We start from the raw sequence: 19957 nt of genomic DNA, 5'->3' as shown, positions 1-19957 counted from the left end.
TGTGGGGGGAGAATCCCGTCTGAGGGAAGCGGGGTCTGTGGGGGGAGAATCCCGTCTGAGGGAAGCGGGGTGTGTGGGGCGAGAATCCCGTCTGAGGGAAGCGGGGTGTGTGGGGGGAGAATCCTGTCTGAGGAGGGAAGCGGGGTGTGTCGGGGCGAGAATCCTGTCTGAGGAGGGAAGCGGGGTGTGTGAGAGAACTCTGAGGGACGCAGGATCTGGGGGAGAGGAATCATGTCTATGGGGTGAGCAGGGTCTGAAGGTAGAGGCCAACCCGCCTAGGGACTGTCAGCGCGTTGAAAACCGGGGTGGGTGCATTGAGGCTGCCCCCGGGGAGGGGGTGGGCCTCAGCCCCTTGTGCAGTGCCCCTGGGGCCCTGAGGTCTCCGGTCCAGGTGACAACGGCTGGGGGCGGGGTAGGTGACAGCTTCCGGAGGATGTTTGGAGGCCGCGAGGACTGGCGCGAACCACCGTGAAACCCATTCGCCACTCCCAAGGCGCGCACAGGTAAAGTGGGCAGCCGGGCGGGGCGTGAGGGTAACGGGGCACAGCCTCCCCAGGCCCCGCTCCCAGGTGTCCGCACGTGGCTGCAGCACGGGTGCGTCGGCGGCTGGGCCGGGTGTGGCCTTTGTTCCTGATGGGGACTGGGGGCCGCGGGGCTTTGTCCCCGCCTCTGCCTTTGTTCCATCTCTGGCGCGCGGCCCCCCAAATCTGGGCCCGCCCCCTCCGCGGCATAGTCACCGCCTCCGCGCCCAGCCTGCCCCTTCATAGGGCCACGCCTCGCGAGCCGGCCCGCCCCCTCCAGCCCCCAACCCTGAAGAGGCCCTGGCCTCTGGCTTCCTTCCTCTGATAACAGGGAAAGTTGATGCCACGGCTGACACCTTAAGACCGCTTGAGCCCAGGAGTTGGCTGCAGTGAGCTATGATCGCGCCCCTGCACTCCTGCCTGGGACGGCAGAGCGAGGCCCTGTCTTTAAAATAAAATTTAAAAAGAAAGAAAAAACAAAGTTGGTGCTGGCAGTGCACAGGGCGAGGTGTGGGCGTCCTTTAGGAATATTTGCTGTGGCCAGGCACGGTGGCTCACGCCTGTAATCCCAGCACTTTGGGAGGCCGAGGTGGGCGGATCACCTGAGGTCGGGAGTTGGCCACCAGCCTGACCAATATGATGAAATCCTGTCTCTACTAAAAATACAAAAATTAGATGGGCATGGTGGCACATGCCTGTAATCCCAGCTACTCTGGAGGCTGAGACAGGAGAATCGCTTGAACCTGGGAGGCAGATGTTGCAGTGAGCTGAGATCGCCCCATTGAACTCCAGCCTGGGCAACAAGAGCAAAACTCTGTCTCAAAAAAAAAAAAACAAAAGGAATATTTGGTGAGCATTTTCCACGGCCCTATCCTGCATTTGTCCCCAGAATCACCTGAGAGGGGGATATGTGACCCACACCTACCTCTGGCCTCTAGGGCAGACAAGGGTACCAGGGCCAGGTCAAAATATTAATACTATGGTACAAAGTGTGGAAATGTCTCTCCTAGGAGCTGCCCCAAACACTTGCAGGAAGGCAGTTGAGCAGAAACAAGTCCAAGGTCCCTGAGGCAATAGGGAGGCAATAGTGAGGAGTAGTGGGAGGTGCTCAGAGAGGTTACTATACAGCTAGCAGGGTCTGGGATAGGTTGGATCCCCTGCCACCCTATCATCGGCTGCCCCTCATAACAGGCCCTCCCCTAGGCCCTGGCAACACGCCTTGGGGTTTCAGTGGCCCATCAAGGTCCATGCTCTTCTCTCTGCACAATAGAGAGGAACTGTAAGAGTACCCCTTTTCCTCCCCCTGGGCCCAGGACCTTCATCCCCAGTATGAGGCTGCCCCACAAGCAGCAGGTGTTACCCAACGCCAGCAGCAGACCTTGGCACATCACTTCTCCACCAGGTGCCACACCACTGTGGAGCCCCATTGTCCACATGGAGAATCTGAGGCTTCAGGAAGTACCAGGACACCAGTGGGGGAAGGGAGATTAACTAGAAAACAGGCTCAGGCTGACTCAGGGACAGCAGAGTGGGGCTTCTTACGATTGGCCAAGCCAGGGTGGGTATATAGGAGAATAAGACTAGGGACCTCACTCAGAGGTCCATAAGTATATGGCAGGACACTAGTGCACCTTGGTTGGCTCTGCTTCCCAGTTGGACCGGCAGAGAGGTCAGTGTCGCCTTATACTTCTGTCTTCCATGCTCCTTGCCAACCCTTTACCACATCTCTCCCTTCCCAGTCCTGGATCATTGGGAACTGTCAATATTTTGGTTTTGCAGACAGGGCGTAAGACAGGTGTAGCAATATGCAGTGGTCAGGTCACTCAGACTGCACCCAGGCCAGCTGAGGACTGCCTACTGCCTGGTTGTGCCGCCTACCTGAATATAGCCATCGTTACCCTCTCTTTCTTCCTCAAACCCCACACCTGTGTGTGCTCTCCTTCCCACCCTTAGGTGTCACCCCCAAAGCCACTTTCTGAGGAGGCATTGTGGCTACATCACTCAAATTTATTTTTTCTTCTTTTTTCTTTTTTTTGAGATGGAATCTTGCTCTGTCGCCCAGGCTGGAATGCAGTGGTGTGATCTTGGCTCACTGCAACCTCTGCCTTCTGAGTTCAAGTGATTCTCCTGCCTCAGCCTCCTGAGTAGCTGGGATTACAGGCGCCCACTACCACACCTGGATAATTTTTGTATACTTTTTTTTTTTTTTTTTTTTTTGAGATGGCGTCTTGCTCTGTCTCCCAGGCTGGAGTGCAGTGGCGCAATCTTGGCTCACTGCAAACTCCACCTCCCAGGTTCACGCCATTCTCCTGCCTTAGTCTCCTGAGTAGCTGGGACTACAGGTGCCTACTACCATGCCCGGCTACTTTACTTGTATTTTCAGTAGAGACGAGTTTCACCATGTTAGCCAGGATGGTCTCGATCTCCTGAACTCGTGATCCGCCCATCTCGGCCTCTCAAAGTGCTGGGATTACAGGTGTGCCCCATCATACCTGGCCAACTTTTGTATTCTTAGTAGAGAGGGGGTTTCACCATGTTGGCCAGGCTGGTCTGGAACTCCTGACCTCAGGTGATCTGCCTGCCTACCTAGGATTACAGGCATGAGCATGAGCCACCATGCCTTGCCTTTTTTTTTTTTTTTTGAGATGGAGTTTCACTCTTGTTGCCTAGGATGGAGTGCAATGGCATGATCTCTGCTCACTGCAACTTCTGCCTCCCAAGTTCAAGAGAGTCTTCTGCCCCAGCCTCCCAAGTAGCTGGAATTACAGGTGTCCACCACCACACCTGACTTATTTTTTGTATTTTTTTTTTTTTTTTTTTTGAGACGGAGTCTCGCTCTGTCGCCCAGGCTGGAGTACAGTGGCCGGATCTCAGCTCACTGCAAGCTCCGCCTCCCGGGTTTATGCCATTCTCCTGCCTCAGCCTCCCGAGTAGCTGGGACTACAGGCGCCCGCCACCTCACCCGGCTAGTTTTTTGTATTTTTCAGTAGAGACAGGGTTTCACCGTGTTAGCCAGGATGGTCTCGATCTCCTGACCTCGTGATCCGCCCGTCTCGGCCTCCCAAAGTGCTGGGATTACAGGCTTGAGCCACCGCGCCCGGCCTATTTTTTGTATTTTTAGTAGAGACAGGGTTTCACCATGTTGGCCAGTCTGGTCTCGAACTTCTGACCTCAGGTGATCCACCCGCCTCAGCCTCACAGAGTGGTGAGATTATAGGCGTGAGCTATCACGCCGGGACTTCTTTTTTATTTTATATTTATTTATTTATTTATTTATTTTAGAGACGGAGGCTCACTCTGTGACCCAGGCTGGAGTGCAGTAGTATGATTTCGGCTTGCTGCAAACTCCGCCTCCCGGGTTCACATCATTCTCTTGCCTCAGCCTCCCGAGTAGCTGGGACTACAGGTGCCCGCCACCACGCTCGGCTAATTTTTTGTATTTTTAGTAGAGACAGGGTTTCACTGTGTTAGCCAGGATGGTCTCTATCTCCTGACCTTGTGATCCACCTGCCTCGGCCTCCCGAAGTGCTGGGATTATAGTTGTGAGCCACCGCACCTGGCCTATTTATTTATTTTTTAAACGGAGTCTCATTCGGTCACCCAGGCTGCAGTGCAGTAATGTGAACTTGGCTCACTGCGACCTCCTCCTCCCAGGTTCAAGCAATTCTCATGCCTCAGCCTTCTGAGTAGCTGGGACTACAGGCACGCACCACCATGCCCAGCTAATTTTTGTATTTTTAGTAGAGACGGGGTTTCACCATTTGGGCCAAACTTGTCTCAAACTCCTGACCTGAGGTGATCTGCCCACCTCAGCCTCCCAAAGTGCTGGGATTACAGGTGTGAGCCACCATACCTGCCCTCAAATTTCTGTCTCTGTCTTCACATGACTTTCTTTGTGTCCTCTCTTCCTATTTATATATTAAATTTATAGAGACCATTTTGCTCTGTCACCTAGGTTGAGTGCAGTGGTGCCTCGAACTCCTCACCTCAAGGGATTATCCAATCTCAGCCTCCCAAGTACCTAGGTCTACACCATGTCCAGCTTTTTTTTTTTTTTTTTTTTTTTGTTAGTAGAGATGGGGTCTTGTTATATTGCCCAGGCTGGTATCAAAATCCTGCTCTCAAGCAATCCTCCTGCCTTGGCCTCCCAAAGCACTGGGATCACAAGCAAGAGCCACTGCACCTGGCCCCTCTTCTGTCTTTTCTGTCTTTTTTTTTCCTTTTTTTGAGATGGAGTCTCACACTGTTGCCCAGGCTGAAGTACAATGGCGCAATCTCAGCTCACTGCAACGGAGATTGCGGTGAGCCAAGGTTGTGCCACTGCACTCCAACCTGGGCAACAAGAGCGAAACTCCATCTTAAAAAATAAAAATAAAAAATCCGATTCTGGTGACAACTCTAGGGTATGGCCCTGCTGACCTCTGACTTCTGACCTCATCACTCTTCCAGCCACATAGGAGACCTGTTGTCCTCAACTCAGGGCCTTTGTACTTGCTGTTGCCTCTACTCAGAATGTTATTCTCTGGGCTCTCTTCCTTCCCATTTCAGCTAAAGAGAATCACAAGGATATTAGCTCCAAATCGTACTCACTGCTGCATCCACTGTGTTTAGCCCAGAGCCTACTTCACGGTGGATAAGTCATTAGCAAATGTGTGAAAGGACATGCAAATGGATGAAGATGATGACCATCTTGAGCCAGTTTTGTAGACCATAACATGAGGTTTGGTTTCTATCACTTTAAATTTTTGTTTGTTTGTTTCTGGTAATTGAGTTAAAATGTATGGCCAGGCATGGTGGCTCTTGCGTGTAATCCTAGCACTTTGAGAGACCAAGGTAGGAAGATAGCTTGAGCCCAGGTGTGATCTCTGCTCACTGCAACCTCTGCCTCCTGGGCTCAAGTGATTCTCCTGCCTCAGCCTCCTGAGTAGCTGGGATTACAGGCACACACCACCATGCCCAGATAATTTTTGTATATTTAGCAGAGACAAGGTTTCTCTGTGTTGACCAGGCTGGTCTCAAACTCCTGATCTCAGGTGATCCGCCGGCCTTGGCCTCCCAAAGTGCTGGGATTACCAGCATGAGCCACTGTGCCCGACCCCGTCTCTATTATTAAAGTATATATTTTTAAATGTAAAAAAAAAAAACAGGCTGGGTATAGTGGCTCATGCCTATAATCCCAGCACTTTGGGAGGCTGAAGCAGGCGGATCACAGGATCAGAAGATCAAGATCATCCTGGCCAACATGGTGAAACCCCATCTCTACTAAAAGTACAAAAATTAAGGCTGGGCATAGTGGCTCACGCCTGTAATCCCAACATTTTGGGAGGCCAATGGTGTGAACCTGAGCTGAGATTGCGCCACTGCACTCCAGCCTGGGTGACAGAGCGAGACTCCATCTCAAAAAAAAAAAAAAAAAATTAGCTGGGTGTGGTGGCACGTGCCTATAATCCCAGCTACTTGGGAGGCTGAAGCAGGAGAATTGCTTGAACCAAGGAGTCAGAGGTTGCAGTGAGCTGAGATCGTGCCACTGCACTCCAGCCTGGAGACCTGGAGACAGAGATTCTGTCTCAAAATAATAATAATAATAACAATAATAATAATAATAAAATTCGGCCAGGCGCGGTGGCTCACGCCTGTAATCCCAGCACTTTGGGAGGCCAAGGCGGGCAGATCACGAGGATAGGTACCATAGAGACCAGATAGAGACCATACTGGCTAACATGGCGAAACCCCGTGTCTACTAAAAATGCAAGAAAATTAGCCGGGCATGGTGGTGGGCACCTGTAGTCCCAGCTACTCCCGAGGCTGAGGTAGGAAAATGGCATGGACGTGGGAGGCAGAGCTTGCAGTGAGCCGAGATCGTGCCACTGCACTCCAGCCTGTACAACAGAGTGAGACTCCGTCTCAAAAAAATAAATAAATAAAATAAAATAAAATTCACATAACATGAAATTTATTATTTTAACCAGTTTAAAAGTGTACATTCTGTGGCATTTCATGCATTCACAATGTTGTGCAACCACCACCTCTATCTATTTCCAAGTCATTATCATTACTCCAAAAGGAATCCCCATAACCATTAGCACTCACTCCACAGTCTGCCTCCAACCAGCCCCTGGCAACCACTAATCTACTTTCTGTCTCTAGGGACTTTTTAACTCTTTGGTGGAGGCTTATGATATGTAGAGATGCATGCAGGGAGCACCTCAGATAACCAGCTGTGATAGCAAAGAACAGAACATCTCCGGCTCCCAGAAGTCCATGTCCCTCGTAGCTGACACCCTAACTTCACAGACAAGCTTTGCCTACCCACAAAACACATGGGGCTTTACTTCTCTGTCTGGCTTCTCAGTGCACATTTATACAGCCTTGTATGACCTTAGTTCCTCCCTGGCCCTTGTTGTGTAGGGTCAATGCTATAATATCCTTCAGTTTGCTTACATGTTCTCTTGACTGCATTCTCCCTCCGGCTTGGGCTGTTATTAACACAGCTGCTACAGTGGGCAATACCGTATGGGGTTTTTGGCTGGGTGCTTCTTTAACTGTAATGAGGAGCTAACAGAAGGTTTTAGCAGAAGGTGGCATGATCTGATTCCCATTTCAAGGGTTCCAGTTGGGTAATGGGTGGGAGCAAAATGGAAAACAAAAGATGAGTGTTCAACTAGATCTTCTCAATTGCTCTTTGGAATCACTAGGATTCCTCTGTTAGTTTCCTGTGGATTTTGTAACATATTGCCACAAACATGGCAGCTTAAAAAAAAACTTTATTCTCTCAAAGTTCTGACGGCCATGAGAGGATCCTTCTTTGCTTCCTCCAGTTTCTAGTGGTCTGGGCTTGTCACCACATCACTCCAATCTTGAAGGCTAACAGCTTCAAAGATCTCTGTTCTCACTTCATATTGTCTTGTCTTCTATGCATCATTGCTATGGACTGAATTGCGTCCCCTAAAATTCATATGTTGAAGCCCTAATCTCCACTGTGATGATATTCGGAAATGGGGCCTATGGGAAATAATTAGGGTTAGATGATATCCTGATAGTGGGGCTCCATAATGGGACTAATGCCCCATAAGAAAAAATGCCTTGGCTGGGCGCGGTGGCTCAAGCCTGTAATCCCAGCACTTTGGGAGGCCGAGACGGGTGGATCACGAGGTCAGGAGATGGAGACCATCCTGGCTAACACAGTGAAACCCCGTCACTACTAAAAAATACAAAAAACTAACCGGGCGAGGTGGTGGGCGACTGTAGTCCCAGCTACTCGGGAGGCTGAGGCAGGAGAATGGCGTAAACCCGGGAGGCGGAGCTTGCAGTGAGCCGAGATCCGGCCACTGCACTCCAGCCTGGGCGACAGAGCGAGAGTTCTGTCTCAAAAAAAAAAAAGAAAAAGAAAAAGAAAAAATGCCTTTGGGAGGCCAAGGCGGGAGGCTTGCCTGAGGTCAGGAGTTCAAGACCAGCCTGGCCAACGTGGTGAAACCCTGTCTCTACTAAATATATAAAAATTAGGCCAGACGCGGTGGCTCACGCCTGTAATCCCAGCACTTTGGGAGGCTGAGGCAGGTGGCTCACCTGAGGTCGGGAGTTTGAGACCAGCCTAACCAACATGGAGAAACCCTGTCTCTACTAAAAAAATACAAAAGTAGCCAGGCATGGTGGCACATGCCCGTAATCCCAGCTGCTCGGGAGGCTGAGGCAGGAGAATCACTTGAACCTGGGAGGCAGAGATTGCAGTGAGTAGAGATCACGCCACTGCACTCCAGCCTGGGCGACAAATCAAGACTTTTTCTCAAAAACATGGCTGGGGGTGGTGGCTCACGCCTGTAATCTCAACACTTTGGGAGGTCAAAGTGGGAGGATCACCTGAGTCAGGAGTGCGAGACCAGACCGCCCAACATAGTGAAACCTTGTTTCTACTAAAAATACAAAAAATAAACTGGGCGTGGTAGCACGCACCTGTAATCCCAACTACTCCCGAGGCTGAGGCAGGAGAAATACTTGAACCCGGCAGGCGGAGGTTGCAGTGAGCTGAGATCACACCACTGCACTCCAGCCTGGGTGATAAGTGTGAAACTCCATCTCAAAGAAAAAGAAAAGAAAAAGTATGGAAGAGCTCCACCCCAGCTTCCCCCAACACAGCAAGAGGAGAGTCCGCAGAATGAAACTTACTTTGCCTGCACCTTGATTTTAGACTTTCCCTTCCAAAACTGTGAGAAAAAATCTTCTGTTGTTTGCGCCATGTAGCCTTATGTTATTTCCTCCTCTGCCTTTCTCTTACGATTCATGTTCATTTACATGTAGGGTGCACCAAATAATTCCAGGTAATCTCCCAATTTCAAGAACCTAAATCACAATTACAAATACCCTTTTTCCTAATAAGGTAACACTTCTAGGTTTCAGAGTAAGGATGTATATATCATTGGGGGCCATTTTCAGTTACTTCAGTCCCAATTTCACAGATAGGAAAACCAATTCCCAGAGAGTAGAACGGGCTGTTCAGAGCTCCACATTGTGACCGGTACAAATTCAACCCACTCCCGGACTTGGTGGTGCCCTCGCCCCTTCTGTTTGCTGCCTTCCCAAAGCATCCTGTAGCTTCCAGGGAAAGGAAGGAGAGGGGAGGACAGAAAACACTCAGAGTCCACAGTCTTATCCCTTTCCCTGCTAATAGGAACCAGGGCTCCTGGGAAAAATGGCTGATTCCAGGACGGTGCAGGGACAGACTATACAGGGAAAGTCCCAGCTGAGCCTGAGAGGTGCCCAAAGAATGGTGGAAATATGTTAAAAGGACATAGATGCCAAACCTGTTCAAACAACTGGAGCATCAGAACAGTGACCGTCATTGGCTGATGCACAATAAATCCACACTACCCATGAGTCCTTAAGTGTTCTCCAAAAAAGAGAGATCCAGAAAAATAAACCCGTCTGTCACCATATGATGCTGATTTTAAGCCAGCCCCTCACTCTGAGAACTTGGCATCCATCGTGCCTTTCCAAGGTGAACTGTATTTCAGGGGAACACATGGCCCCAGTTCTTGCTTACCAAAGAATGCCCACTGATAATTAGATGCTAGAATTTGAAAAAACCTAATTTCCCAACCCATAATGAAATCCCTGCACTGGTCAGGATTATCTGCTTATGTTATGAGGTACATGGAGGGTGTGGTGTCAACATGGCTGCCTAGGGGGAACCTGTAAGTGGACAGGGGACAGTCAGGCTGTCAGTGCCCCACATTAGGGTTGATGACATGATCCCACCCTATAAGTGCTGTATGTATTTTATGACTTATAAATTAGACATCAATACAACTATTTAAAAAGGAGAAGGAGACGAGGTTCAAAGAAGATATACAAATGGCCAATAAATGCTCCACATCAGTGTTCATCAGGGAAATGCAAATCAAACCACAATGAAATACTGCTTCACGCCCACTAGGATGGCTATAAAAATAACTGAAAATGACAAGTGAGAGTGAGGATGTGGAGAAATTAGAACCTTCATACTTTGCTGTGGGAATGCAAAATGGTGTAGCCATCATGGGAAACAGCCTGGCAGTTCCTCAAACAGTTAAACACAATCCAGCAATTCACCTCCAAGGTATATATACCCACTCAACTTGAAAACAGGTGTTTAGGCCGGGCGTAGTGGCTCACGCCTGTAATCCCAGCACTTTGGGAGGCCAAGCCAGGAGATCAAGACCATCCTGGCTAACACGGTGAAACCCCGTCTCTACTAAAAATACAAAAACTTAGCCAGGCATGGTGGTGGGCACCTGTAGTCCCAGCTACTCAGGAGGTTGAGGCAGGAGAATGGCATGAACCTGGGAGGCAGAGCTTGCAGTGATCTGAGATTGCGCCACTGCACTCCAGCCTGGGTGACAGAGCAAGACTCCGTCTCAAAAAAAAGAAGAAAGAAAGAAAGAAAACAGGTGTTCAAACAAATCCTTGTGCAGGAATGTTCATAGCAGCACTATTCCTAATAACGAAAAGTAGGGCCAAGCACGGTGACTCACGCCTGTAATCCCTGCACTTTAGGAGGCCGAGGCAGGCAGATCACTTGAGGTCGGGAGTTTGAAGACCAGCCTGACCAACATAGAGAAACCCCGTCTCTACTAAAAATACAAAATTAGGCCGGGCGCGGTGGTTCAAGCCTGTAATCCCAGCACTTTGGGAGGCCAAGACGGGAGGATCATGAGGTCAGGAGATCGAGACTATCCTGGCTAACACAGTGAAACCCCGTCTCTACTAAAAAATACAAAATAACTAGCCAGGCGAGGTGGCGGGCACCTGTAGTTCCAGCTACTCGGGAGGCTGAGGCAGGAGAACGGCGTAAACCCGGGAGGCGGAGCTTGCAGTGAGCTGAGATCCGGCCACTGCACTCCAGCCTGGGCGACAGAGCAAGACTCCGTCTCAAAAAAAAAAAAAAAAAAAAAAAAAAATTAGCCAGGCATGGTAGTGTGTACCTGTAATCCTAGCTACTCGGGAGGCGAGGCAGGAGAATCGCTTGAACCCGGGAGGCAGAGGTTGCGATGAGCAGAGATCATGCCATTGCACTCCAGCCTGGGCAACAAGAGCAAAACTTGATCTAAAAAAATATACACTAAAAGTAGAAACAACACAAATGTCCATTAGCTAATGAATTAATTAATGGATAAATAAATGTGGTGTATCCATAAAATGGAGTAGCGCGCGTGTGTGCGCGCATGCGCACGCACTCTCATGGCAAGGTCTCTGTCATCAGACTGGAGTGTAGTGATGCCGTCATGGCTCACTGCAGCCTCCACCTCCCAGGCTCAAGCGATCTTCCTGCCTCAGCCTACCCAAGTAGCTGGACTACAGGCATGCACCATCATGCTTGGCTAATTTTTGCATTTTTTGTAGAGACAGGGTTTTGTCATGTTGCCCAGGCTGGTCTCAAACTCCTGGGCTCAAGTCATCCACCTGCCTTGGCCTCCCAAAGTGCTGGTTTTACAGGCATCATGAGCCACCACACCCAGCCATAATGGGATCTCATTCAACCATAAAAAGGAAGTCCTAATATATGCTGCAACATGGTTGAACCTTGAAAACCTTATGCAGCCTGTAATCCCAGCACTTTGGGAGGCCGAGACGGGCGGATCACAAGGTCAGGAGATCGAGACCATCCTGGCTAACACGGCGAAACCCCGTCTCTACTAAAAACACAAAAAATTAGCCGGGCGAGGTGGCGGCGCCTGTGGTCCCAGCTACTCGGGAGGCTGAGGCAGGAGAATGGCGGGAACCCGGGAGGCGGAGCTTGCAGTGAGCTGAGATCTGGTCACTGCACTCCAGCCTGGGCGACAGAGCGAGACTCCGTCTCAAAAAAAAAAAAAAAAAAAGAAAAAGAAAACCTTATGCTAAGTGAAATAAGTCAGATATAAAAGTCACATATTGTATGGTTTCATTTATGTAAAATATCCAGAATCTGGGGTGGGGGGCTAGGGGAGGGATAGCATTAGGAGAAATACCTAAGGTAGATGACGGGTTGATGGGTGCAGCAAACCACCATGGCACGTGTATACCTATGTAACAAAACTGCACGTTCTGCACATGTATCCCAGAACTTAAAAGTATAATAATAAAAAAAAATCTAGAATCAGCACATTTATTTAGATAAAAGGTTAGGTTAATGGTTTCCAGGGACTGAGGAGAGGGGAGAAAAGTTTTTATTCTGTAGTGAGGAAATTGTTTTAGAACTGGATGGAGGAGGTGGTACAGCATTGTGACCATACTAGAAGGCACTGCGTTGTTCACTTTAAAATGGTTATTTATTTATTTATTTATTTATTTATTGAGATAGGGTCTTGCTCTGAGTGCAGTGGTACGATCTAGCCTCACTGCAGCCTCAACCTCCTCGGGCTCCCATCTCAGCCTCCAGTATAGCTGGGACTACAGGTACATGCCATCATGCCTGGCTAAATTTTTTTTGTATTTTTTTTTGACACAGGGTTTGCCATATTGCTCAGGCTCTCATACTCCTGGGATCAAGAGATCCCCCTGCCTTGGCCTCCCAAAGTGCTGGGCTTTCCGATGTGAGCCACCACATCCGGCACCATCCTTGTTTTCAAAAGATGCTTCATGAGAAAGGATGAGTTCATCGGCCAGGCACAGTGGCTCAAGCCTGTAATTCCAGCACTTTGGGAGGCCGAGATGGGCGGATCACAGAGGTCAGGAGATCGAGACCATCCTGGCTAACACGATGAAACCCTGTCTCTACTAAAAAAATACAAAAAACTAGCCGGGCGAGGTGGCAGGCGCCTGTAGTCCCAGCTACTCTGGAGGCTGAGGCAGGAGAATGGCATAAACCCAGGAGGCGGAGCTTGCAGTGAGCTGAGATCCGGCCACTGCACTCCAGCCTGAGCGAAAGAGCGAGACTCTGTCTCAAAAAAAAAAAAAAAAAGATTAGTTCATTAATGTCTTTTTTTTTTTTGACATAGAGTTTCACTCCTGTTGCCCAGGCTGGAGTGCAGTGGCGTGATCTCCGCTCACTGCAACCTCTGCCTCCCGGGTTCAAGCAATTCTCCTGCCTCTGCCTCCCAAGTAACTGGGATTACAGGCACCCGCCACCACACCTGGCTATTCTTTTCTCTTTTAAATGTTGTTATTATTGTTATTATTATTATTGTTTTTGAGACAGGGCCTCACTCTGTCACCCAGGCTGGAGTGCAGTGGTGCGATCTTGGCTCACTGCAACCTCTGCCCCCTTGGTTCAACCTGCAAGGCTCTAGTATCGGTTCGAATCCCGAGAGCGCGCCAACAAACAACACAAGGAGGTGTGGAGCAACATGCTGCTTTATTTTTATTTTCATTTTTGAGATGGAGTCTCGCTCTGTCTCCCAGGCTGGAGTGCAGTGGCACGATCTCTGCTCACTGCAAGCTCCGCCTCCCAGATTAATGCCATTCTCCTGCCTCAGCCTCTCGGACTACAGGCGCCCGCCACTGCACCCGGCTACTTTTTTGTATTTTTAGTAGAGACGGGGTTTCACCGTGTTAACCAGGATGGTCTGGATCTCCTAACCTCGTGACCCACCCCCTCTCAGCCTCCCAAAGTGCTGGGATTACAGGAGTGAGCCACTGGACCCGGCCAACATGCTGTTTTAATGAGCGCCTGGGTGCAGAGGGGCTGAGGCCTAAAATGGCGTCAGCCCCAAGTAAGGACAGGCCAGGAGTTTTATAGTCTCCTGTAAACAGGAAGTGTCCTAGTCCGATGTAACTGCTCTGTGGTACTCAGGGCTTCTCTCCCTCCATCTTCAGGGGTATGTGTCTTCCGGCCAGCTCTCTTCCTGCTTCTGCTATCTTGCTCATGCACACTGCTGGCACAAATGGCCTTGTGTCTTGGGACTGGGCCTGAGAAGGGAGGAGTTATTTATCCCCCCAAGCTTTCAGGCCCCAGGGAGAATCTTTCACAAGGGATTCTCCTGTCTCAGCCTCCTGAGTAGCTGGGATTACAGGCACGTACCGCCAGGCCCAGCTAATTTTTGTGTTTTTTTTTTTTTTTTGAGACGGAGTCTCGCTCTGTCGCCCAGGCTGGAGTGCAGTGGCCGGATCTCAGCTCACTGCAAGCTCCGCCTCCCGGGTTCCCGCCATTCTCCTGCCTCAGCCTCCCGAGTAGCTGGGACTGCAGGCGCCCGCCACCTCGCCCGGCTAGTTTTTTGTATCTTTTAGTAGAGACGGGGTTTCACGGGGTTAGCCAGGATGGTCTCCATCTCCTGACCTTGTGATCCGCCCGTCTCGGCCTCCCAAAGTGCTGGGATTACAGGCACGTACCGCCAGGCTCAGCTAATTTTTGTGTTTTAGTAGAGGCGGGGTTTCACCATGTTGACCAGCCTGGTCTCAAACGCCTGACCTCAGGTGATCCACCCGCCTCGGCCTCCCAAAATGCTGGGATTACAGGCGTAAGCCACCATGCCCGGCCCAATGTCTTAAACACAAAGCAGGCAGGGTGGAGAGCAGCCCTTGTAAAGAGGGAGGGGACAAAGTCAGGGTGTGGCAAGTCTGGGCTGATCCCTCCTGGACTATGGCCTTGGCCACCATGGGTCCAGCAGGAAGATGGCTGGGAGAACAGGGCTGGGTGGCTGTTCTGCCTCAGTTGCCCACCTTAGTTGGGAAGCACTTCTCAGACTAGCCACTCGTGAGTGGAAAACACTGAACGATCTGACCAGAGAAAATTCACAACACCCGGGTGGCACAGGAACCTGAGACAAAGTGACAGGGCTGGAGATGGTAGGGACCAAGACTTCATGTTGTGTGATTCCACTGATAGGAAATGTCCAGAGCAGACAAATCCATGGACAGATTCGTGGGGACAGGGGTGGGGACACAGGAAATGGGAAGAGCCATCTCACGGAGGTGATGTAAATATTCTAGAGCAGGAGAGTAGTGAAGGTTACACAACACAATAAACGGACTAAAAGTGACTGAATTGTGCACATGGGAAATTATATGGCAGAGTTTGTGTCTGGAGGTGAGAAAGGCTGTCCCCTGGGGCCGTAAGACTGGAGCTGCCAGGCTTACACCTACCGTGGGTGTTGGAATTCCTCGCTCCAGGGCATCGAGGAGCAGTGGGTGCAATAGAGGAAAATTGATTAAATGGAGAATGGCTTTAACCTGGCTTCAGTGGATGTGTTATCTTCTGGTGATGGAGCTTCGCTTCGCTGTGGCTTTTCGGGATGGAACCATCCAGGTGTCCCACAATAGGGGGTTGGGGCTTTCCCCTTCACTTTAGAGCTTTACTCAAAACACATTTTGTGGCCAGGTGTGGTGGCCCACGCCTATAGTCCCAACTTCTCAGGAGACTGAGGTGGAAGGATCCCTTGAACCTGGAAGGATGAGGCTGCAGTGAGCCGTGATCATGCCGCTGCACTTGAGGCTGGATGACAGAGTGAAACCCTGTCTCAAAAAAATAATAATAGCCAGGCATGGTGGCTCAAACCTGTAATCCCGGCATTTTAGGAGGCTGAGGCAGGTGGATCACCTGAGGTCAGGAGTTTGGGATTAGCGTGGCCAACATGGTGAAACCTCATCTCCAATAAAAATACAAAAATTAACCGGATGTGGTGGCAAGCACCTGTAATCCTAGCTACTCAGGAGGCTGAAGCAGGAGAATCACTTGAACCCAAGAGGTGGAAGTTGCAGTGAGCCGTGATTGTGCCATTACACTCCAGCCCGGACGACAAGAGCCAAACTCTGTCTCAATAACAATAAGAAGAAGAAGAAGACGACGACCAGGTGCGATGGCTCACACTTGTAATCCCAGCACTTTGGTAGGTCGAGGTGGGCGGATCACGAGGTCAGGAGATCAAGACCATCCTGTCTAACATGGTGAAACCCCGTCTCTACTAAAAATACAAAAAATTAGCCGGGTGTGGTGGTGGGCACCTGTAGTCCCAGCTACTCGGGAGGCTGAGGCAGGAGAATGGTGTGAACCCAGGAGGCAGAGCTTGCAGTGAGCCGAGATTGCGCCACTGCACTCCATCCTGGGCGACAGAGCGAGACTCTCTCTCAAATAATAATAATAATAACAACAACAACAACAACAACAACAACAATGTGGTGTGTGTGTGTACTAAAACCAGAACGAAACAAGAACATGGGTAATTTGAGAATGTGAATTGTATACAATCAATGCTCCAGTCTATACTATATTGTCCTGTGTTTCTTGGGTTTTTTAAAAATTTGTTTGTTTGTTTTGGGGTGGAGTTTTGCTCTTGTTGCCCAGGCTGGAGTGCAATGGCGAGATCTTGGCTCACTGCCACCTCTGCCTACTGGATTCAAACAATTCTCCTGTCTCAGCCTCACTAGTAGCTGGGATTACAGGCCCCTGCCACCGTACTCGGCTAATTTTTGTATTTTTAGTAGAGATGGGTTTTCACTATGATGGCCAGTCTGGTCTCAAACTCCTGACCTTAGGTGATGCACCTGCCTCAGCCTCTCAAACTGCTGGGATTAAAGACGGAAGACACTGTGCCCAGCCTGTTTCTTGGGCTTTTTATTTTATTTTATTTTATTTTATTTTATTTTTTTGAGACAAAGTTTCGCTGTCACCCAGGTTGGAGTGCAATGGCACAATCTCGGCTCACTGCAACCTCCGCCTCCAGGGTTCGAGCAATTGTTCTGCCTCAGCCTCCCCAGTAGCTGGGACTACAGACGCGTGTCACCACGCCCAGTGAAATTTTATATTTCTTTAATTAATTAATTTATTTATTTATTTATTATTTTCTGAGACAGAGTCTCACTCTGTTGTCCAGGCTGGAGTGCAGTGGCATGATCTCAGCTCACTGCAACCTCTGCCTCCCGGGTTCAAGCAATTCTCCTGCCTCAGCCTCCCTAGTAGCTGGGATTACAGGCGAGTGTATACGTCTGGCTAATTTTTGTATTTTTGGTAGAGACGGGGTTTCACCATGTTGGCCAGGCTGGTCTCGACTGGCTGGTCTCAAACTCCTGACCTTGTGATTCACCTGCCTCGGCCTCCCAAAGTGCTGGGATTACAGGCATGAGCCACCGCACCCAGCCTAATTTTTGTATTTTTAGTAGAGACTGGGTTTCACCATATTGGCCAGGTTGGTCTCAAACTCCTGACCTCGGGATCCATCTGCCTGCATCGGCCTCCCAAAGTGCTGGGATTGCAGGCGTGAGCCTCAGCAACAATTTTTTTTTTTTTTTTTTTTTTTTTTTGAGACAGAGTCTCTCTCTGTGGCCCAGGCTGGAGTGCAGTGGCCAGATCTCAGCTCACTGCAAGCTCCGCCTCCCGGGTTCATGCCATTCTCCTGCCTCAGCCTCCCGAGTAGCTGGGACTACAGGCGCCCGCCACCTCGCCCGGCTAGTTTTTTGTATTTTTTAGTAGAGACGGGGTTTCACCGTGTCAGCCAGGATGGTCTCGATCTCCTGACCTCGTGATCCGCCTGTCTCGGCCTCCCAAAGTGCTGGGATTACAGGCTTGAGCCACCGTACCCGGCCAATTTTTTTTTTTTTTTTTTGAGAGGGAGTCTTGCTTTGTCACCCATGCTGGAGTGCAGTGGCATGATCTCGGCTCACTGCACCCTCCGCCTCCCGGGTTCAAGCAATTCTCCTGCCTCAGCCTCCCGAGTAGCTAGGATTCTAGGCACGTGCCACCACGCCCAGCTAATTTTTGTATTTTCAGTAGAGACAGGGTTTCACCATGTTGTTCAGGCTGGCCTGGAATTCTTGACCTCAGGTGATGCACCCGCCTCAGCCTCCCAAATGCTGGGATTACAGGTGTGAGCCACCACGCCCAGCCTTTGGGTTTTTTAAACTCTTCAAAGTTAATCCAAGGGCACAGGACAGGTCAAGGTTCTGGGCCCCTGACAAAGTGCTCCTGGTTGTGTTGTTTTGAGTATTGTCTCAGCTTAGGTCTCCTTCCTCCTGAGGTCTCAGGCCTCTGTCCACAGGGCTGGTAGTACCTTCTTCTTTTTATTTTACATATGAAAGCACATTAAATCTTTTCTCTCTTGTAAATTTTCCTTGCCCCCACCCACCTTTCTTGACAGCCCTCAATACCTGTCTGGATGCTGTTACTTTTCTGATAAATTCCACCCATTGCTTCTACCACCTCCTTGGTTCCACCAGGGCTTGGGGCTGGGCCTCCCTCCAGCCCCTCTCTAAGTTTCCTCAGGGGACTTTCTGGAGTATACAGGGGATCCTGCCGTTGCCCCTTCCCACCACCTCACACAACTCCCATGTCTTCTCTGTCCCATCAGAAGGGCTCAAGTCTTCACTGCTGCTATTTGCCTTGCCAGGGACCACTCCTCAGCCTCCACTCCTATCTGCCTTATACCAGGAAACATTTCTGCAGGTATATGCTTAGTGCCTGCTCCTGGGTATACTCATTTAGTACTTGAAATGCCCCCACAATCACTGTGCATGGATCATGGGACCTCTATTCCACACCTGGCACAACCCAAACCCACTAGGATGGGGCCAGGTTTGTGGACACAAGGACTTGAGTGTGACTGCCACAGAGGGGAAGTCTGGATGAAAGGCTGCCCCGGAAGTGATGGATGATGGAGGGAGGTTGGGACCCTGACTGAGATGGAATCAGGCACAGCCAAGAGGTCCTGGGAGACTCCTTGGTGGGAGCTGTCTGTTCTCTGACCCATGCTGTCAGAGGGGCCCTGCCTTAGCCAGCTGAGGAGGCCTAGTCACCCTGGAGCTCAGTTTCTTCTGCTCCTTTCACATCTGTGGTCATTGTGCTCTCACAGAGTCTTCCCTCAATGGCGGCCATTTCCCATCTCAGGCCTTGGGCTTAGCCTGGAGTTTTTAATATTTGCAGGCCACACTGCCCTCCTCCCTATTTGTCAAACCTGTGTTCTCAGGTACACATTTATTCCTTGAAATGCCCCCACAACCAGTGATAAGGTCTTTGGGTTCCTATACACACACACACACACACACGTGTACATATATACACACGTATACATATATACACATTCTTCTTCTTTTCTTCTTCTTCTTATTATTTTTGAGACAGAGTCTCTCTCTGTCGCCCAGGCTGGAGTGCAGTGGCGCGATCTCCATTCATTTCAAGTTCCGCCTCCTGGGTTCACGCCATTCTCCTGCCTCAGCCTCCCGTGTAGCTGGGACTATAGGCGACCACCACCATGCCTGGCTAATTTTTGTGTTTTTAGTAGAGATGGGGTTTCACCATGTTAGCCAGGATGGTCTCGATCTCCCGACCTCGTGATCCGCCCGTCTCAGCCTCCCAAAGTGCTGGGATTACAGGCGTGAGCCACTGCGCCTGGCCTATTATTATTTTTTTGAGACGGAGTCTCACTCTTGTTGCCCAGGTCAAAGTGCAGTGGCGTGATCTCGACTCACTGCAATATCTGCCTTCCGGGTTCAAGCTATTCTCCTGCCTCAGCCTCCCGAGTAGCTGGGATTATAGGCGCCTGCCACCACGCCTGGCTAATTTTTGTACTTTTAGTAGAGACAGGGTTTTGCCACTTTGACTAGGTTGGAACTCCTGACCTCAGGTGATCTGCCCACCTCAGCCTCCCAAAGTGCTGAGATTACATGCATGAGCCACCACACCAGGCCCTTTTTTTTTTTTTTTTTGAGACGGAGTGCAGTGGTGCGATCTTGGCTCACTACAACCTCTGCCTCCTGGGTTCGAGGGATTCTCCTGCTTCAGTCTCCCAAGTAGCTGGGACTACAGGCGCCCGCCACCACACCCAGCAAATTTTTGTATATATATGTGTGTGTGTATATATATACACATATATGTATATATGTATATATGTATGTGTTTATATGTGTGTGTATATATATATATATATTTTTTAAGATGTAGTCTTGCTCTTGTCGCCCAGGCTGGAGTGCAGTGGCACAATTTCGGCTCACTGCAACCTCCGCCTCACGGGTTCAAGCTATTCTCCTGCCTCAGCCTCCAGAGTAGCTGGGATTACAGA

The 19957-nt window shown here is 50.0% G+C and overlaps 1 protein-coding gene across 2 annotated transcripts in view; it reads left to right on the top strand.

Annotated features, from left to right (window-relative positions):
• ZBTB45 (zinc finger and BTB domain containing 45) overlaps positions 1–19957 on the top strand; it is a 34875-nt gene that overhangs the window by 5311 nt on the left and 9607 nt on the right. The window contains exon 1 of one of the 2 annotated variants that reach the window (XM_025368984.1): positions 293–503. The exons of the other annotated variant lie outside the window; for it this stretch is intronic. The gene's annotated coding sequence lies outside the window, so the exon portion shown is untranslated. Of the gene's footprint in view, positions 1–292; positions 504–19957 lie in introns of those variants that run through there. 2 annotated transcript variants of the gene reach the window in all.

Source organism: Theropithecus gelada, chromosome 19 (assembly GCF_003255815.1).
Source record: "Theropithecus gelada isolate Dixy chromosome 19, Tgel_1.0, whole genome shotgun sequence".
Taxonomy (NCBI): domain Eukaryota; kingdom Metazoa; phylum Chordata; class Mammalia; order Primates; family Cercopithecidae; genus Theropithecus; species Theropithecus gelada.
Note: the sequence above shows the minus strand (reverse complement) of the source record. Positions and strands in the feature narration are given on the sequence as shown.